The 18,916-nt window shown below is 40.3% G+C and overlaps 1 protein-coding gene across 8 annotated transcripts in view; it reads left to right on the top strand.

Moving 5' to 3' along the window:
• Positions 1 to 432: 432 nt before the first annotated feature.
• Positions 433 to 18,916, top strand: part of LOC132906281 (contactin-2-like) — a 38,012-nt gene continuing 19,528 nt past the window's right edge. Inside the window, exons 1-2 of one of the 8 annotated variants that reach the window (XM_060958331.1) lie at positions 433 to 724; positions 1,603 to 1,770. The gene's annotated coding sequence lies outside the window, so the exon portion shown is untranslated. The other 7 variants (XM_060958328.1, XM_060958324.1, XM_060958326.1 and 4 more) reach the window with 7 other exon arrangements.

The raw sequence follows: 18,916 nt of genomic DNA, 5'->3' as shown, positions 1-18,916 counted from the left end.
TGTAATTTCGTTTGGTAACTTCCGATGAAACTTTCCCGATCGTGGCACCAACTCCTTTTCTCTAATTGATGGTTCAAACATCTATCACAAACATGTATCACGTTCTTGTTGATACAAGCAGACACGATTTTACGATATAACGAAGAAAGAGAGCTACGCCTCGGGTATGAAGAAGAAGCAAACGGAATAATCATGGTGACGATAGCGGTACCGATGGTAATGCTTGCGGTAAAAGCAATGACGATGTTACGAAGCCACAGTGTTAAACTGTTTCTCCTGTTGCAGGATTTGCATTTCCGTGCAAGGGAATCCTTGTGCAGCGATATGGTAGACAGTAATCTGGATGCATCGGCAAAGCGTGATGCGCGCGGCACGGTCGTAACGCGTCGAGGTGTGTTGGCTACGAACGGGCGCAGGCGTCGTGCCCAGGTACGTTCGTCAGTCGTCGGCCGAACTTGAAACGCACGGTTTCGTGTTCTCGTCGCGGAGCAATTACGACTGTCCTCGCGCCAAAACGTCGACACACCTACATACCTCTACCCTTTCGCTATCTGGCGCTTCCGGGTGCATCGATCAATCGTTTACGATTCGCGTGTCATCGTACGGCATCCAAAGCGTCTTCGCCTAATTGTCTAATTTTCGCGTGCCTGCTACCTGTCCGATCGGAAGTTCGTTTCTCATTGTTCGTGATCGGTCTGTGTTTCGAATTTGCAGCAAATCTGTCGTACGTACGTACAAAGTTCCCGTGCACCACGACACGCGTAAACTAAAACAACGTGATTACGAGTAACTCGTGTGAACCTCGGTATACGCTTGCAAGTCGTGTCTGTGTCGTTATAATCTTTTATTTTTCTTTTTACATTTTTGTTCAATGTCCTTCGAGGACGACGCATACCATCCGATAATCTATTCGAGACCATCGGATTTCATCATCGCATACCGTTTTGCATACACGTATATCGTCACATAAATTTTTGTGCCCATTCGAAACTCAATCGAGAACAATGTCTGTAGGTCGAAAGAATTTCATCCCCGTTGCAATTTCATTGCTTTCACGATCCATTTGCCTCTTCCGATCCATCGACCAATCATTGCGTCAGAAAATATATGCGTTAAGCTATTTGACTGTTCGTGAAATAGTAGCATTTACGATGCTCGTATTTCAAAATTCCATTTCTAATCCTAGCAGATATACTGGAGCGAGGCTTTTCAAATGAATTTAGTTTACTACTACTGCATTCTGTTCTCTTTACAATGGTCTTAAATACGACACGCGTTTCGTTGCTGCCTCGTAAATGCATTTATATTCGTAATCAGAGACTAATTGAATCTCTTGTACAGAGTGCAACCGAATCTGCATAGGCGTTGCTAGTTTCAGTGAAATTAATCGGATCATAACTATCGTACAACGCGCGGACACGGTTTCTCGTAGATAAGAAACGTTCTCGTTTTAATCCAATGCTGTTTGCTTTTTTTTTTACTACATCTAAATTATTATACATCACAAACCTACGCTTATCTCTTTTCTTTCGTTCGTACCGGTTGTTTTATTTGTGCATTCTTCTCTTTCCTTTCATAGTAGCGATAATTTTACGTTTCCAGAATCAAATGCAAGAAATATTCGGTTGCATTTGGGAAGCTAATAAGACGTTACATGCATAAAAGTTTCATACGGAATTTGCTCCGACGAACGAAAAACACAGGTTGCAACACATGCGAAGAATGATGCTTGTTCGAAGTACGGCTCACGATTTCGTCGAACGATAAGTGGTAAGAGCTTCTATCGGACATAGTCCAAAATTCATTGTATGTACAAACTTCCCTAACTGATTTTGCTCCATCGATTCCGTATCTTCCGTTTTCTGTCCTACATCTCCTCCGTATACGCAGGCTGGCAAAATAAATCTACAATTTTCTCGTCAACGATCAAAAATTCGCCTTAGAAAATTATTACCGAGTCCAAAGTCTTAAAGGATTGTTTTTAATCTAGAAAGCGGCGAGTTTTTGGACCATAATTAGCTTCGAAATGCAGTCCTTCCAACACTCGAGTTACCGCATCGGCGGCTTTGCACCGCTAGTTACCTCCTTCGACATTATGACACCGCAATTACACGAACAGTAAACTTTATACCACAAATTACAACGACGCAGAGATAGACGAGACAACTTTGACGCCGTAGCTGTGCAGCTGAAGATAACTAGGTACATGGAACGTTTATATCAATTTCTTCCCAAGGCGTACGTAATCCATAACGATTCGATCTCGTTGGATTGATCGCTTTCGCTGTAATCCATCGAACGATGCAATCGTAGTAATGATGGAATTTTTAACGATTCTAAATGATATTCGTTTTCGCAGTCTCGAATACATCAGTTTCGAGTCACCCCAAATGAATCGCGATTTAAAATATAACTCGACGGATTTTACATTTTATCATTTTAACAGTGTTGCACGAATAAATCGCAAATAACAAACAAAGGAAATACCACGTCCTGCGATAACAAGGAACCGAACAATCCAACGCTCGAGAGTGCTGTACTAAAGAAAAATTAACGCGTGACTGTATTTTATTTTACTTGGTGTATAAAGCGAGCGTAAAATACGCCACATTTTCCGACACAAGAGTGTCGTATAATTTAATAACGCAGACCCAATGTTCCTTACGTGCCTGGATTTCTATTCTATTCTATATACATAAGTTCTCTCGACGACGAACGGTAAACTTCCGCCAGACAGCAAGTTCTACGACGAATAGCTCTACTCAACGTTTCATTATTTTAAAGACTGTTAAACTGATATACCTATATGTATATATATATAGTAGCGATGCAATCGCAATTCTTCGCGATGAAAAGTTTTCGATAAAGCTTTAGCGATGAAAAATCTATACAACGTGCGCCAAGTGCGATTCTTTTGTTAGAATGTATCGTTGAAACTCGGTTAAGATGTCATCGTTGCGTTTCGTGCATTTATTCCCTAATCCCATTGAATGTTTGACGTTCGAGATAAAAGCACGAGCAAAAACATCCAGCAAGCTCGACAGCTGCGTTTAGACCCGTGGCTTTGTTTCCTTCTGCTCGGAAAAAGAGGACGATCCTCTTCTAATCGCGCCAAGCAAACCGTCCATCATTCTCGTGCTCGACTGAATTGCGGCCGGGGAAAAACTCAAAACCGAGGTTCGGCTCAAGAAAGGGAAACAAAACCGACCGTAATCTATGAAATCCCGAGGATCTTTGCCAACGTTGCGTTTTATTAGAATCGTTTACTTACGAGATCGCCAAGATTTAGTCCAAGAATACTCGCGATACTCGCAATCGCAATTGATTCGAAAAAGAGAAACGCTTTTGCATTCGTCTTTTAAATATTAAATAAAGAAAGCACGTGTTAACCTACAATAATGTCAAATAAGCAATCTTTTCCTCTTTTCCTTTGACGCACAATATTTTCTTACTACATTTATTTATTTATTTATTTATTTAGTAGAAAATTTACATAAATTGAAACTATCTGTTTGCTGTGTTCCACGAACAAAGTACAATTATGTATTGCACTTTTCATATTGTTCTAACAGGGCTTTTCCTGAAAAGAAAAGAGTTGGAAATGAATCGTGCATTCGTGTTTCGTGCAACAATGCGTGATCGATTGTTGGAAAATAAGATAGCTTCGGATAGCGCCGAATTGAAACGCTCGACCGAACAGTTTCCGCGCGATTATCGTATCGCGTGGACCGTCAATTTTCCAAACTATACGAGACTACGTCCTCCGGTCGCGTTCAACAGAAAAATACGGATTCGATGTTTCGTTTCATTTCAGGGTGTTAATAAATCACCATGCAGAATCGCCTTTCGGCGATTTCTTCTCTCCAACGATAAGACGTAAGAACGAATAAAAGAAAACAAGAAATAATAAGAATTGGAAATAAAATATAGGACTAAACCAAGACCGGTTTAAAACGTTATCGATCGTCCGTCATATCGTTGAGTATTCGCGTTTCGATAGACGCATATATAGCGTGATAATTGGCAGACCATAGGACGAGAAAGCAACGCAAAGTCGGTGAACGAAACTCGCGGAGTGTTCTTTACGAGAGAAAGGAGAGGAAATTCGCGAAGAAACGAGAAAATGTTGAAATGAGCAGAAAACAAGTATACGTGACTGTAAAGGAAGAAAAGCAGAGCACGATGCGACTGACTCCTCGTTGACGCCGCATTTTCGCCTGTATCGGCTAGCTAAAATGCAAAAGAGTGAACCTCGTAGAGAAAGAACAGGCAGGAAAAGCTCGAAGGAAGTGGATATTTCGCCTGGAGAAAATTTGAATAAAATCAGCGGGATAGTAGTTTCCTCTTTGGTCTTTCTCTTTCTTTCGTGCCTGTTCCGCCCACCACTACCGACTTCCTGTCTTCCTTCCACCTCCCTTTGCGCTCGCTAAAGAAATGCAAGTTTAGCGCTGAAAACTCGTAAAAAGCCTTGGCCAAGCCGAGCTACCGCAAGCTCTTCGTTGTCACAGCACCTGCGGTCCGAATATCGACTCTCCTTCCCTTCTTCCTTCATATTCAACCGTTCACGCAGCCAGACTTTGCTTTTACTTTTTCTTCGTTCCCACCATGGTCACGTTTTGCGAATTCCGCTGATCATTCTGATCGCTGGATCGATCTAGAAAGGGCTAAACAAAACCTTTTCGCGGTCGTCGTCGTCGTTTGCTCGAATCAGTGCCCAGTCCCTTGACTGAAATATTAATCACGACGCATTATACATACATGATACGTATATATATATACGTCAGCTCGATAATGAAATTGCAATTATCAAGTTCGTAACAACATTTCCCAATTCAACTGTCAAAAGGAAGAAGAAGTTTCCTTATTTAGTGCTCCCTCGAATAACCCGAGGGTTAAGTACATCGACTAACTGCGTAGGGCGAAATTCGCGTAGTTTCAGAGTCCCTCTCCCTCTGCTCTTCCCTCACCAACCAAAAACCTGAAGTAGATACTCACATACATATATACACACGTTTATATTTTTCCAAGCATGTGCTTACGCCTGTATATTCGCTCGTTGTATTCTTCACTGTATATCTATACCGTATGTAAGACGATTTGATGCCAACTGTTTTTCTAAAATCGCTGCTATATGCATCGAGCAGCAACATCGAATTCAAACAATTGACAAACTGTTTGAAAAAATAAAAGATACGAATTCATTTGTTTTTACGCGTGAATACAACGAAACTGCGACCATGCAGCTCGCAGTGTCACTGTTTCTTGTATACACGGGCAATTTGCGAGCAATTAGTTCGCACAAACGCGTTTACAATCGTTCTTCTTAGCCTCTGCTATTCGCTATGATAAAGTAAAAATATGTTGAATAAATTGATGCAAAATAAATGTAAAAAAAAGAAAGAATGAAATTTGTCAACGAAAATACCCGCACTGTCTTTCCTATTTTAACCGGGAAACTGTAGTCGTAAGAGAAGAATTCGTGCGGAACAAATATTTTCGCCTACTTCTAAAGCGAAGCCATAGTCTCTGTTACACACGTGCTCGCAAAATCAGTTTTTCCGCAATCGTTTCGTCTCATTTTTCCAGTATTCTTATTCCCTTTGATGTCAAACGTGGGACTTTCTTATCTATTTTCGATTTTCCGCTTTTTACTGTTTTCATGTGATCCGATAGCGTTCTATGCACGAAACGAATCCTATTGTACAGATGCATGTACATGAAAATGTTATTGTCTCCACGCGCGACTAAAAACACGACTAAACACGATGACACGAGTAAGGCAGGATATTAACAGCGAGCAAAGAGACCGAGATTGATTAACCTTCGAATTAAGCATTGTCGTTTAACAAGCTCGTACCACATTGCCAGTTTCGACTGTCGATTTTCCGGCTAATTCTGTACGGCACCGTACGAGCTAATTCCAACCGAGTTGAGTAAAGACTTTTGGCCCTGCTCCTTCATTTGCGAAAACCTGCCAGAATTACGTAGTAGAACGACTACCTATCGTACAGTTTTCAACAGGCGCGTGCAACGATCATTTTCTCCGGAATATTCCTTATCTGTCCAATATCCAAGTGGAATATTTCATTTCCTTGGGTTTTGTACTTCCGTTCTCGATTCAGCTCAGCCATCGTTTAAGTCACCCTCTCGATAACCACGTATACGAGATCGTATTCTACACGCGGTCCGAATCATTCTCCAAGCACTTCTGTCCTCCGCACTCGCCATTCGGAGCAAGAAATCTGCAAAAAAATTGCCGCATTCTACCACGGATTTCGTTATTCGACCAAATGCACCTTGCCAAAACGATCTTTGAAATAGGAAACTAGTTTTATCGAAAATTTTCTTCCCCCTACGATTTTTCTCTTCGCTGCGCAATCGCATTTACATATTTATCGTGAGCGACACGTTTCGAACCGATGTCAAAACATTTCAAACACACCCTTGTGTCTTCCATCGAAATCACGACTGTAACACAATATCTAAACGCTATCCGACCGTGTAACGCGACTAATTAAAACGAAATACAACACCGATATTAACAATAATTCGAACGAAACGAAAGATCGGTCAACGTTATACGATCGCTTTAATTCCACTTGCTATAGACAGCGATCGATTAAAATAGAAAGACGACGTGATACAAAGTCCGTGAGACAACAGAGAAGCGATATCGTGTCAATACATTTTTCTACAACAAACATCGGGCGAAAATTAAAATATCTAAACGCTCGATGGTTGAGCCGATCGATTCGAAGGATCAGTCGCAGGCAGAATAAAATCGAGTACGGTCGAGTCGAGTCGAGTCAATAGGTTCGTGTTTCCCCCTCGAACTCATCGATCTTGACTGCGAGATCCTTCCTTATCTCGCACGAACTCGTTAATAACGTCAGATCCGTATAAACGGCATTAAAGCAAAGAATCCGTAGGAACGTATCAACCCCTCCGATCTGACGGTGCTGCCATTCCGAGGGATTGTACGTTCGGAGAGGGTCAGCTGGTATGCGTACGCAAAATTGCGCACAATCCGTTTTAACTCCGAGCAAGAGAGATCAGTATCTCGGTTCTATTATCAGAAATAGCATCTGCAATGGGAATCGGTGCTTCGATGGCCAGTCAGCTCACCTAAAACGCGACAACGGAGCGGTGCATCGATAACAGGTAGTACATCGGTCTTACGTGAAAAGATTTCGTTTAAAGATAATGGCTATTGTTGACTGATACGTCTTATCAACCAGAAAGCCTCCAGCTTGGAACAACGAGCGTGTTTCGGAGCTTTTCAAAATTTTCACCAGCAAGGTGTTCGCATGCTTCAAAAAAATCCCTGCTGGCTATAAACGATACGTGCGAAAAAAAACCGATTTCTAAAATGGGCTTCGATGCACGCGAAGCGATCTAAATATTTCAGTTTCATTTTTCTCGACGATCCCGATCTTTAAAATTGTAAAACGCGTTACACGAAACTGACCATTACGTAAAGCCAAAGAGCACCGGCTGCTGCTACCAAAAAAAGGATCAGGAACAGGGAAAAATATTTTGTTTTATGCTATCGATTTTCGGTTCGCGCGATGAGCTAAAAAAATAACAACTTGCAGCATCGCATTGCTTTCGCGTTTTTACGTCGACGGATGGTCTGGGCAAAGGGCATTCAAACTCGCTCTACTGAAGTCCGATAAACGAGAAGTACCTTGTCGGCAGATGGTTGGACAGGGGAGCGCGATTCACAGCGAAAAACAATAGACAAATTGAAACGTTTAATAAACCACGTGAAACCTCGGCCACTAACTTCGTTTACTGCAACCTGACACGAAACAATCTATGTATCTGTTACCTGTTACCAACAAGAATTTCACCACGATACTCCAACCAGTTTGAATCCTGTTCGTTCGATCGATTGAATCGATCATCCAGAAGCTGAAACGTTTGATCAATTTTCGGGGCTTTCTGTCATTTGCAGACTATGTATTAAGAGCATTAATGTTACCTTGTCAGAGAAAAACGGAGAATAAACATCTGCCAAAGAGTGGCGTCATACCGATTATTCATAATTTGTTGCAACGAAAACATGTTCGCGGTTTTTACAAAATTTCAAAAGAGACCGAGCTATTAACGAGGCATTATCCGTCTCACTGGGAATAATTTTGACGGGAATTAGACATCCTTGAACATCTCGTCGTTCGCAATTTACGTCACGCCGAATTTTCGAATAACAATGCTGCGCGAACATCGTCAGCCTGGTTCTCCGTTGCGGAAGTAACGTCAAAATGCAGATGACCGAATATCACGCCGCTAATTGCGCTCTTTTCACTGGCAAAATTCCGCTAGCGCATGGTTCGACGGAACGAAGGTGAAAATAACGATGGTCGAATGAAACGAACAACCACGAATCCAGGCAATTATAATCGATGCATAGTGGTATGCCATAGCTTGCAACGATCGGTGAGTAGCGAACGGCTAGTAGTGGATTAATTGAATCGACCGTAAATTGCAATCGACGAAGTTGCAGGGAAATTTGCAGGGTGCACGCGATATGTCACATATCCGCGTCTCGTAATACGCGCGCAACTACGTACGTGAAATACCACGACTCTATATTCGGAACTTATTTGAACGTAGACGTGGACAGATGCGTGCTTATCGAGTTGTCCACTGGATCATCGTATAATAACCAACCGCGTCAAGACAAATATGCGGTGAGCAAGTTTTGACGCGAGCTACTGCGCCCATATTTGTGTTCGATTTTACCTCCTGTTGTAACCGCAGACTTCCGCTTTTCACGTTGCACGTCCATATACCGATTGATCTATCAGCGTTACTATCCCATTACCGATAGTCTATTTTCCTTCCCATCCTGACAATCTGTTTCTTCTCCACTGCTATATACAATGTACATATATATCTGATTGCAAACAGAAGTTTAAAATTTCTCATTCTCCTCGATTGAACACTGATCAACCTGGCACCGAGAAGTCATGATTTTCATTCAGCCTTCTCCTGGATGCTCCTGGTCGCTTCGAACATTGTCGGTGTCACACACTCAAGGAAACCATCCGCTCAGTAACCAGATAGACCGAACACCCTGCATGCCACATCTGTTGAAACAATAACTAAAAAGGTCCCTCCAAAGAGACTAGACCCTCGGTAGAAGGACCTTCCAAACCAGCGCTAAAACAGTCCGTTGTAGCATCTCGAGTCAGTCTGTCCTAACATTCCGAACCACGCTGTTGTAACCGTCACTCTGTCGGATTTCTGCAATAAATCTCATTGTCGCATACGAAGTTCTATTTTCTTCACCCTATTCGTGAAAGAATCATTTCGTTCGAACCGCGACGCGAGGAGATCACCGGCGATCCGTTAATTTCGCGATCTTTTGTGTCTCCGACGTGACATCGGCAAAGTCTGCTAACCATTGACAGTACCTGCTTCGAAGCTTTCTCTATTCGTTACGTCAAATGTGACGTCGTCCCTTAAATTATGTTCGATTGATCGTCTATTTCTAGTTGAACTATTGGTGTGGGTATAAAGTTTTCAGTAGCCAAAGACAAACAGTCAAAGCCCTCTGCAAGTCCAGTGGAACTCAACACCTGCCCCTAGCGACAAATTATCGTCCTCCGTTAGCGGAACGATTTAATACTCGATTTAGGGAAGGACCGTTACTTGGGCGCAACCCGCCATTAGCCCGACCGACCGTGGCCGAACTTTATGGTACCAACGACGATGAATAATGGCGCTGCAGAAAATCGTTAGCTTGCCATTAACGGACGTCTCGGTAGGAAATCCTGCTGGTAAACACTCGTAAACCAGACATTCGGGATCTTGATAATGGATATCGGATCGCGGACTCATCGAACATATGTAAAGTTCTCTGTCGAATCGTTTCGACGATCGTCTGATCTTATGGTCGATTACTACATATTCCGTTCGATTCGATAAATCGTGCGATCAAACACCAAGTTATACATATGCACATACATGCTACGTACCTACATTCGTGGAGCATACGACGCTCTTAAATTATTCTGAATTCTGATACGAATACCCAGTATATCAGCCATATATTTGATAGCGGCGAAAATAGCAACGATTAGAAATATCGTACTGTCGACAAACTTTCATGGGTAATCTGTAAATAAGAGAAAAGGCAAAGTTCTGATAAAAAAAGAAGCTTTGAAAGAAAGCAACGATCACGTTCAACGGTGGAATTTTCGATATCGAAGGTAGAAAGTTTCGCACAGAGAGCAAACCGCAACAAGAAGGGGACAAAGCGGAGGCAAAAGAAAGAAAGGAATGAAAAAAACGACAGCGAGGAAAGCAATCGTCCCGTAAATCAGTTAGAAACGGTAGAAGAAAACGTCGGAACGCAGGTAGCTTCCTTCCGGCACGTGCGGCCGAGAAAAATTTTCGAGCGAGCTTTCGGCTTCGAACGATTCGTCGTAAGTTCAATCAAGAAAATTGCAACGAATCCAATTTGATGATTGGGGACCATTTTTATTGTTCTTATCTCGCTTACCTATATCACGTTCTAGCCAAGCGATTTCGCGATAAACCAAATTTATTCTTTTTACCTTTCTCGACATGCCTGAACGAATACGCAACGATAAAACTAACGTAAAGGAGAGAATTTAAACTATGTGGCTAGGGAAAACGAAATCTGAGGCGAGAGAAAATTGTAGTAAATACGAAGCTTTCGAACGAACTAAGAATCATAGGTGACGGTGAAACGTCAGAAAAAGAATGTCGTTTATCTTCTGAAATAAAAATAAACATTTTTAAATGGACTGAATTTTGCAATTTTTGAAAGAATAAGAAATTACAAGTGAAAGAGGCACAAGAGGAAAAAACGATGTTTTTACTAACTTTATAATTTTAGAGAAATCAGTACGAATTTAACATTGTCATATTTTTAGTCATGTGCGTCAAAATAAATATACGATTTATCATTCAACCTGTGCGCCGTACACGCAACTAGTTTTCATTTTTCTGACTTTCATAAGAGACGGAAGCTTTATTCCTCGAAAATATGTTTAAACTGAAGCTTCGCAAAAATTTCACGACGTCATGCATACTTACGAGCGATAATTTATCGAATGTACAGAAATATTGGCATTGTTGATATAATGCACGACAACCTAGTGTTTTTAATTTCGTATTAGATTCGCTACTACTGTAATAATTTTCCAACGTGGTTTTACTTAATCATAATAAGCACGATGCGTTGCACTGCCAGCGGCAGAATTCCCGGGCCAATTTACGGCATGTTTCCTCCGAATAACCTGTATTTGTTGTGTCTTTTCTTCCTGTATGCCCTCCTCTCCCTCCCCACCTCTCTCACTCTCGCTTTGTTTCGTTTTTCAAATCCGTTGTGCTTCCCGTGTTTTCTGCTTTTTCGCGATAATTATGCTTCGCGAACCAACAATTTTTGCGTAGTTCTAAACTCTAATACTTATCGAAAAATAAATACATCTGTCTTTCTTCCTCTTTCGATTTGAATTAAATTTCCATAATTATCAGTCGCAAGTTGCGTTTTGAAGTTCGACAAATTCTATCCACTCTTTGTATATTCACAAGTTCTCGTTCACAAGTATCTATATGTAATTATAATTGTGATTAAGTTTCACGCTGTCTCGTTCCCTCGTTACGGCCAGAATCACTAGAAATTCTCTTTTAACACGTTCGTCGCTCAGCGTGATTCTGCTAAGTTTACTGCGAGGCCCAAATGCGACCGCCGATACGCAGAACGCAAATAGAGCGACAAGCAGGAATGCATTGTTTATCCCCTTCGATTCATTGTAAAGAAAAGATTATTTATTTCTGAAACGGAGAAAGCGATAAGCCTTCCAGCTAGAGTATTCCGAGGCACCTCATGGCAGATATCTCAGATCTTTCATTTAGTGGAGAAGCATACTTGTGAGACGTACGTCGGTGATTTTTTCATCCAAAAATTTTCAGTAAACAGCGTGAAAATATATTTGAAAGCGAGCAGTCTACAACTATTGTTCGAAGTGCCCAAAATCACCCCAAATGTGTTTGGAATGTTTTAACGAATACCATGCGATATAGAAAATAATATAATATATTATCCAGAATATAAATTAATAAAAAGTATGGCATAATGTGTTTTTAATATTTTTATGTTGTATATCCGATATTTAATATCGTATATTTAATTAACTCGAACAAGAAGAGCCCGCACGGAAGTATACCCGTCACATAGATATGTGCTGGCACCCCGCTGGGGGTAGCCGCCCACATGCTATATTTATTTTTTATTTATATTTTTTTTTTCTTCACCAACAAGATATAACACTTTACCAAATGTCCATAAGGACAAATTGTAAAATAACCAAAATAAAAAAAAAAAAAAACATAGATATGTGCAACGTGGTGACGAACGTGTTAAATCGGGTTCAAGATCCAAATAATCGAACTATCACTTTCTTGGCGTTATGTGTTCACGTAACAGAATTACAGCGTATCTGCGAATACATACTGTTGAAATGGTCACCACTTCTAAGAAAACTCTACATCTGGTCTTTTAGTTTTCTCAAGCACTGAAGCCATCGACAGCGTATCGATAAAAGACTGGATCGAAGGCAAACCATAAACAGTAGATAGGCGACGTTGACTTCAGTCATAGGGTAACACTGCTAGCGTCGCGTAAAAAATTCAACAATTGACTAAAATAAAAAAGAACTTGTCGATTTCCGAACGGGAGATCGAATTCTTTATTTTCACTCAATTTATACAATAAAATAGTATTTGCAGTTCGCGAAGATAGACTTTTTAATATTCAGGCTAGTACGCGTTTATTCAGACTAACTTGGATGATTTCGAAGGGAGATTTATATCCTTTATTCGTTGGAGTGGGAGAAGGCCTTTGATAGTACTTATCATATATTTCTAAGGACGGCTAGAGTGACCAATGCCACCCAGACGGCTAAGAACGAATGCTACCCGGACGGTCACACATGATAAGGCGCTTGGAATTTTAACTTATCGCATAGTTAGTCGAATTTGGCCTGTGACACTAGCGCGCGGATCTGGATCAGCTCATATTATATTCCGACTTGTATTTACACTTTAGTTTTTAAAATATATTGTTGGAATACAACGATATTTCACGTATAGGCATAAGTACCCTTACACAGACACCCACACAGGCATTTGAACAGGACACTTACACAGGTCATACTCGTTACTGTATAGAGAGTGGGGTTTTCAAAAGTATTTAAGGGATCATGGGTTACTACTTAAGTCTAGTCTGAAAGTAACTGGCCAACAATCAACAATTCTTGCACACGCTTGTATACATCAGGTTCTGTAGTTCTGTTTAATAAACATCAGTGAATATTATTTCAACGTAAACATTGTATCTTCCACAGATTATTAACCTTAACTACTAGATTATATTCTAACATATATATTTTCTACCTTACAATTTATCCACGCGTTCCTTTGTATTCACATACATCTAATAATCTTAACACGTACGAACCACATAAAAGATATAACTTAGAAAGACGAAGCTGGCACTCCGCTGGGGGTAGCCACCCGCATGCTATATTTATTTTTATTTTATTTTCTTTTTTCACCAATAAGATATAACACTTTACCAAATGTCCTTCAGGACAAATTGTAAAAAAACCAAAATAAAATAAAAAAAAAAACGTACGAACCATTGAAAAATGAACGAATTGGTCGCGTGGTTTAAAATTGAGAACAGCGCAACGACTACCGTCAGTACCATTATTGCGACAAGAAAGAAGCACAGTTTAGCGGAGCATGCGTAAAAAGCGTAAAAATCAGTAGAAAACATTGGCAAACAATGGTAAGACTTGTCGCGGAGGACTGGAACGCGGAAAGTCGTAGAGTTCAAGCGTTTACATGAGCGTTATCTTCATCGAGATTTATTGATCGATGCACTCTACTTCCGCGACCCATCCTACTCACATGGGATTTCAACCATGTTTCTCTCTCTTCCGCTACTTTACTCTCTACCCTTATATCTGCCCTCTTCGTATCTATTCGACTTTATCTCCTCTTCCTCCCTCGTACCTGTTTCTCTCGCGGGTCGGGTATTCGATTGGGGTCAGGCACTTGGATTTCACACGATCTATAATGCAGGCCTTTCGAATGGGATAGAGATAGAATACCGAAGAGGCTACAATGAGCACATGCTCGAAAAATGGCAATGGGATACGCGGCGTAAAGGAAGCTACAGCCTGAAGTTCTAAAGCGTAGCATAAGGTCCGACGGGCACGAAAATCCAAGAGAAAGCGTCGGCGCCACAGCCTATCAAACCGCTCGAAAGATTTCAAGTTCGCTTTCAATATTTCAACATAAATGTTTTACTTCGTCGTATAATCGGGAGACTGAGAGTTTAGTTACCTGGTTAATGACTGCAAAAGCAACAAAAATGGATCATCGTCGACGGAAGCTCGAAAAAGATATGGCGTAAAGAACGTATAGCATCGTGACTAAAATCGAGCAATCGAGCTGATGATGTTTCGTTAAGAAATTGATACGATTCAGTTTTGATTTCAGTTTCGATTCCAATCCAGCTATATATATGCAGATAGTTACGTTCTTACTTCCTTTTCAACGAATTCGACTTGCTTTTCTTTAGACGTGTTACGTCTACTATGAGCATTTTCTCCAAACTACCTGCTCAAGTATATACACTAATAGGAGGTTTTAATACGTTTAGAGGAGATACATCGTGCAATGTAACTTTGAAAATGTCGCACAGTTTAGAACGGGACCGAGTTTACCCCAGCTCCGTAATCCCAGCGGCCGTTCCCTAATACGTCGGTCGAAGCCGACCGCAACACCAGACGTCGAGTTTGGCATTACAAGCACTAAATCCCGTCAAACCTATCAGCTCTTGGTTCCACATTCTCCTCTATCCTCTAACAACGTTCCTGTATCCGTGTCTCCTCTTTCGTTCATACGCACGTGAAATCCCTCCAACTCCAACATTTTTCGTGAATTTCTTTTTTTATCCTCGACTCCAACCAATATAACTAGTATAAATAGTAACCGTTGCAAATATTTCACACAAATATTAGAGTTACAAGAAAATGATAAATAGTAAATCTGAATATTTCCATAGTTTCAAAATGGCTAACGTTCGACACCCTCTAAAATCTAAGTCGAATTGAATCGATTCGCGCGTACTAGGAGAACGTGGGAGTTTGATTAGCCAGTGAATAACGAACAAGGGGTTTCACGTCGGATTCTATGCCATGATTCATCAGCCTTTCAAGAATGATGAAGAGAGGTACGCGCTCTACCCTACTCCCCTCTCTCGTTTCGAAGTCCCTTCTTCGATCGGACGAAAGAGCGGGCGAGAGAAAGGACACGGAAAAGGGAAAAGAGAATCAAAGAAAACACCGTACGCTCGGCTTAAGCCAAGAATTCGTCTCTTCTTTGGACGTCTTTCATTCTCTCGTCCATTCGTCGGTGCTGCAATCTCGAGAGCTCTCCTTACCACGTTTGACATTGATAGGGTACGCGTACAACCTTTCACTCTTCCATGTCCCAAGGAATTTAAGGAGAGAAAAAGTCGATGGAGCAGGGAAGAAGAATAGTAAGGAACGGCATCTTTCGCGTGGCATCGCTTGTCGAATAAAATGCTGCTTTTTTCCTAGGACATATTGAAGCTCGACGAGACCTTACGCGGGTATGCAAGTGTTAAGAAACAAGTGGGGGACTGGAAATAAATACGACTTTGCGAAAAGAAGAATAAATATGAGAGAAATAACGTATTTGGTAGCATATTCGTCGATAGTTATGCTTCGCATATTTCTTCACACGCGTACAGATCGTTTGTTATTTTTTTAATCGTAGCACATCCGATATTGGTATCGCCATATCATAATTTTTAATTAATCAACGTATATTTATATGTTCGTGGATAAAAAATTGTGATAACGAGGAGTCCTTAGTGATGAAATAATTAACGATCGTAGCAAGGATCGTATCCACGAAGCAATGTGTTTCAATTGATCAGCATGTTGGATTCGATCACCAAACTAATCTAGAACGTACACGATTCAAAAAATAAACGTCGATGATCGAAACGTTACTCGGTGTACTTTACATACTACTTACAGATCGCATGGATGATCGTTGCAGTTCCTAAGTCCATTAATTTTCTTTTTTACAACCTTCGACCGACGAGCAAAAAAGCTCACAGCATCGATTCTCCGTGCGGAACTCGATTCTACCGACATCGGAAACGGTCAACGATTATTCGCCGATGTATTCAGCGATTTGAAAGTCGTCGAACTTAAACTACTTCATTTTGTTACTTTTACTACATATTTCCCCAGTTCTCTGGTTTTGCTTTCATTCCACCATCTTCCTGTTTCTACAGTGTCTAATGCGTCCTTGCGCAAATGCAGGAGAACGAAGGGACGGAAAGAAACGATAAAACTTGAACGACGAAAGTTTTCTCAGTACAATACAATGCAATGCGATAGGATACGATACGATACGATACAGTATGGTACGACACGATACGATACGATACGGTACGATACGGTACGATACGATAAGATGGAAAAATTAGAAGTGGAAGACTGCTCAAGTGGAAGTCAACTCATATTGCTTTTCCAAAACAATAATGAAGGAAAGTGAGTCATAAAAAATTTCAATCATTTCATAACGTGATTACACTGATATCGAAGGCAATGACAAATTATAGTGACCACGAATGAAGGATCAATAAAGTGCCTATGTACCAATTGTACATTGCGTCGAAATTGCTACGTGAATGCTGCTACTTGATTCGTTCTATTCGTCAATACACCATGACGTACCGATCACGGTGCGCCTTCATAGGTACTATAAACTCGGTATTTAGGTCAAGAATCGAAGAAATGCTTGCACGTAGGAAAAAGTCGATATCGACGAAAAAGATATCGAAACGATCGCTAAGTCGCCTACAAAGGAGTGAAGAAAACACGACAGAGGGAATAGAATCATCATTTTGGAACGATGGTCTGATAAAGGTCGATTTACTATATACTTTTGCTGTACAATATGGAGCATCACGTAACAGCAACGTCACGTACCGATCAGTGGCGGATAGTGCGAACTGTCTCGTTTAAAACGCATGTTTCAACGTTCTGCTGTGCCGGTGCCATACGTAACGCAACGTATCGGAACGGAACCTATCTTATTAAACGCAAAAATGTTTGTCGGAACGGAACCGTACCGTAACAATGCTGTATCGGAACGGAGATATAAATCCGCCTTAATTCGTTCCAATAAAAAGACATATTACCTTTTTTTCTTTTTTTTATTTGGATGAATTTTACAATCGATTCTCATTGAGAATTATAAGTAAATTCTTCTGGCGTGCTACTATGTCCTGTTGAATAAATGTAATGCGAATCTGATCCGACGTGTCAAGTAATCGAGTAACTAGTGGGTTTTGGTGGTTGTTAACTCTTATGTTATATCTATTACTGAATTTGGATATTTCTTCTTTGACTGTGGGTATCCTGAAGTCACGATGTATCGTTTCATTGGTAACGTACCAAGGTGCATCTATTAAGGATCTTGGTGTTTTCGATTGGAAGATGTATTCTGATCGTATACTTCGTCGTGCCAGTTGTATTTCATTTATTACATGACTGATTTCACAGAAGTGGGGATCTCTCACGTTCCAACACTCCTGAAAATGTTAAATTTATTTTTATATTATATTTGCATAACAGAGAAAGACGATAACTGTAACTTTATAGACAAATTATGTGCAAGGATCAATTTAATTTATTTATATTAAAAAATTACCTCTTGTACGTGAAATTGTCAGTTCCCTGCCATGTCACAACTACAAAAACAATCATATTCCACAACGCATGCTCAGTGAATGAATCTGAACTTATTTTCGAGTACCCTGTCTGTGAAATTATTTCTAAAAAATTAATGCCTATGGCATTGAGAACGATATCACGCGAAATAAGTGAAAAGTAATTGAGCGAAGTTGGTGCACCTCTTACGTTTCGTAACAGGTGGTCATTTTTGGTTAACTAAGATCGTACATTTGTTGATAATCACTTGTCGCGATCAATTAGCTTCTCAGTTCCCTAGTTCGTATTATATCCCAAGTTTACTATTTTTACTAAGTTTTATTTAATACGTAAAACGTAAATATGACATTGGCATTCAAGTTTCTTTTACTAGCAAAATTAAATAGTAATTCTCTTGTGGATTTTTAACATTTAATCTCAGAATGCATACTTCACACAAAATGATACAGAACTGAGAAAAGTATCTTAGGGGCTTGATAAAAGTGTCTGTCGGTTGTATTTATGCTACATAGATACCTTGCATCTTACTTTGCACTATTTCTTTGCGACAAAATGTGCGAGAAAATGTTTAGTTTTGGTTTTTTTTTCAAGTAAAAAGTTTTACATACAATAGATCGCATGAAACTTTTATTAAAATCTCAGTCTCCTGCAAATGGTCCTTGAAAAAGTACCGATAAAATCATATATAGTTATTTATTTGTCTGGCCGTTTTTGTAAAAATACCAACATGTCCTCTAGCATATCCCAAACTCGTTACAATTCATAAATTAAATGGAAAAGAGTAGGAACAACAAAAGCACAGTCAAATAATTCCCATTTCTGTAGAATCGCTAATACGTATAATCAAGGAAGCATTTAGTACGATTATATAATTGATTCGAGCGTCGTAACATTTAATTGTTCAATCGCATAGTATATACATAATTCGTAAAGTGTATCTTGGTATTAACAAGGTTTACGTGGCATGAAATCATAGCAGAACCCTCCGTAACAACTCGTTGACACACGAAGGGTTCCGACCGACTAAATGAAGAGGTCTGAATCATGAATCGGAGGTGTGGCGAGGAAACATGGCGCGAACAAGCATCCTCTTT

Source organism: Bombus pascuorum, chromosome 4 (assembly GCF_905332965.1).
Source record: "Bombus pascuorum chromosome 4, iyBomPasc1.1, whole genome shotgun sequence".
Taxonomy (NCBI): domain Eukaryota; kingdom Metazoa; phylum Arthropoda; class Insecta; order Hymenoptera; family Apidae; genus Bombus; species Bombus pascuorum.
This window is presented reverse-complemented; position numbering and strand designations above follow the sequence as displayed.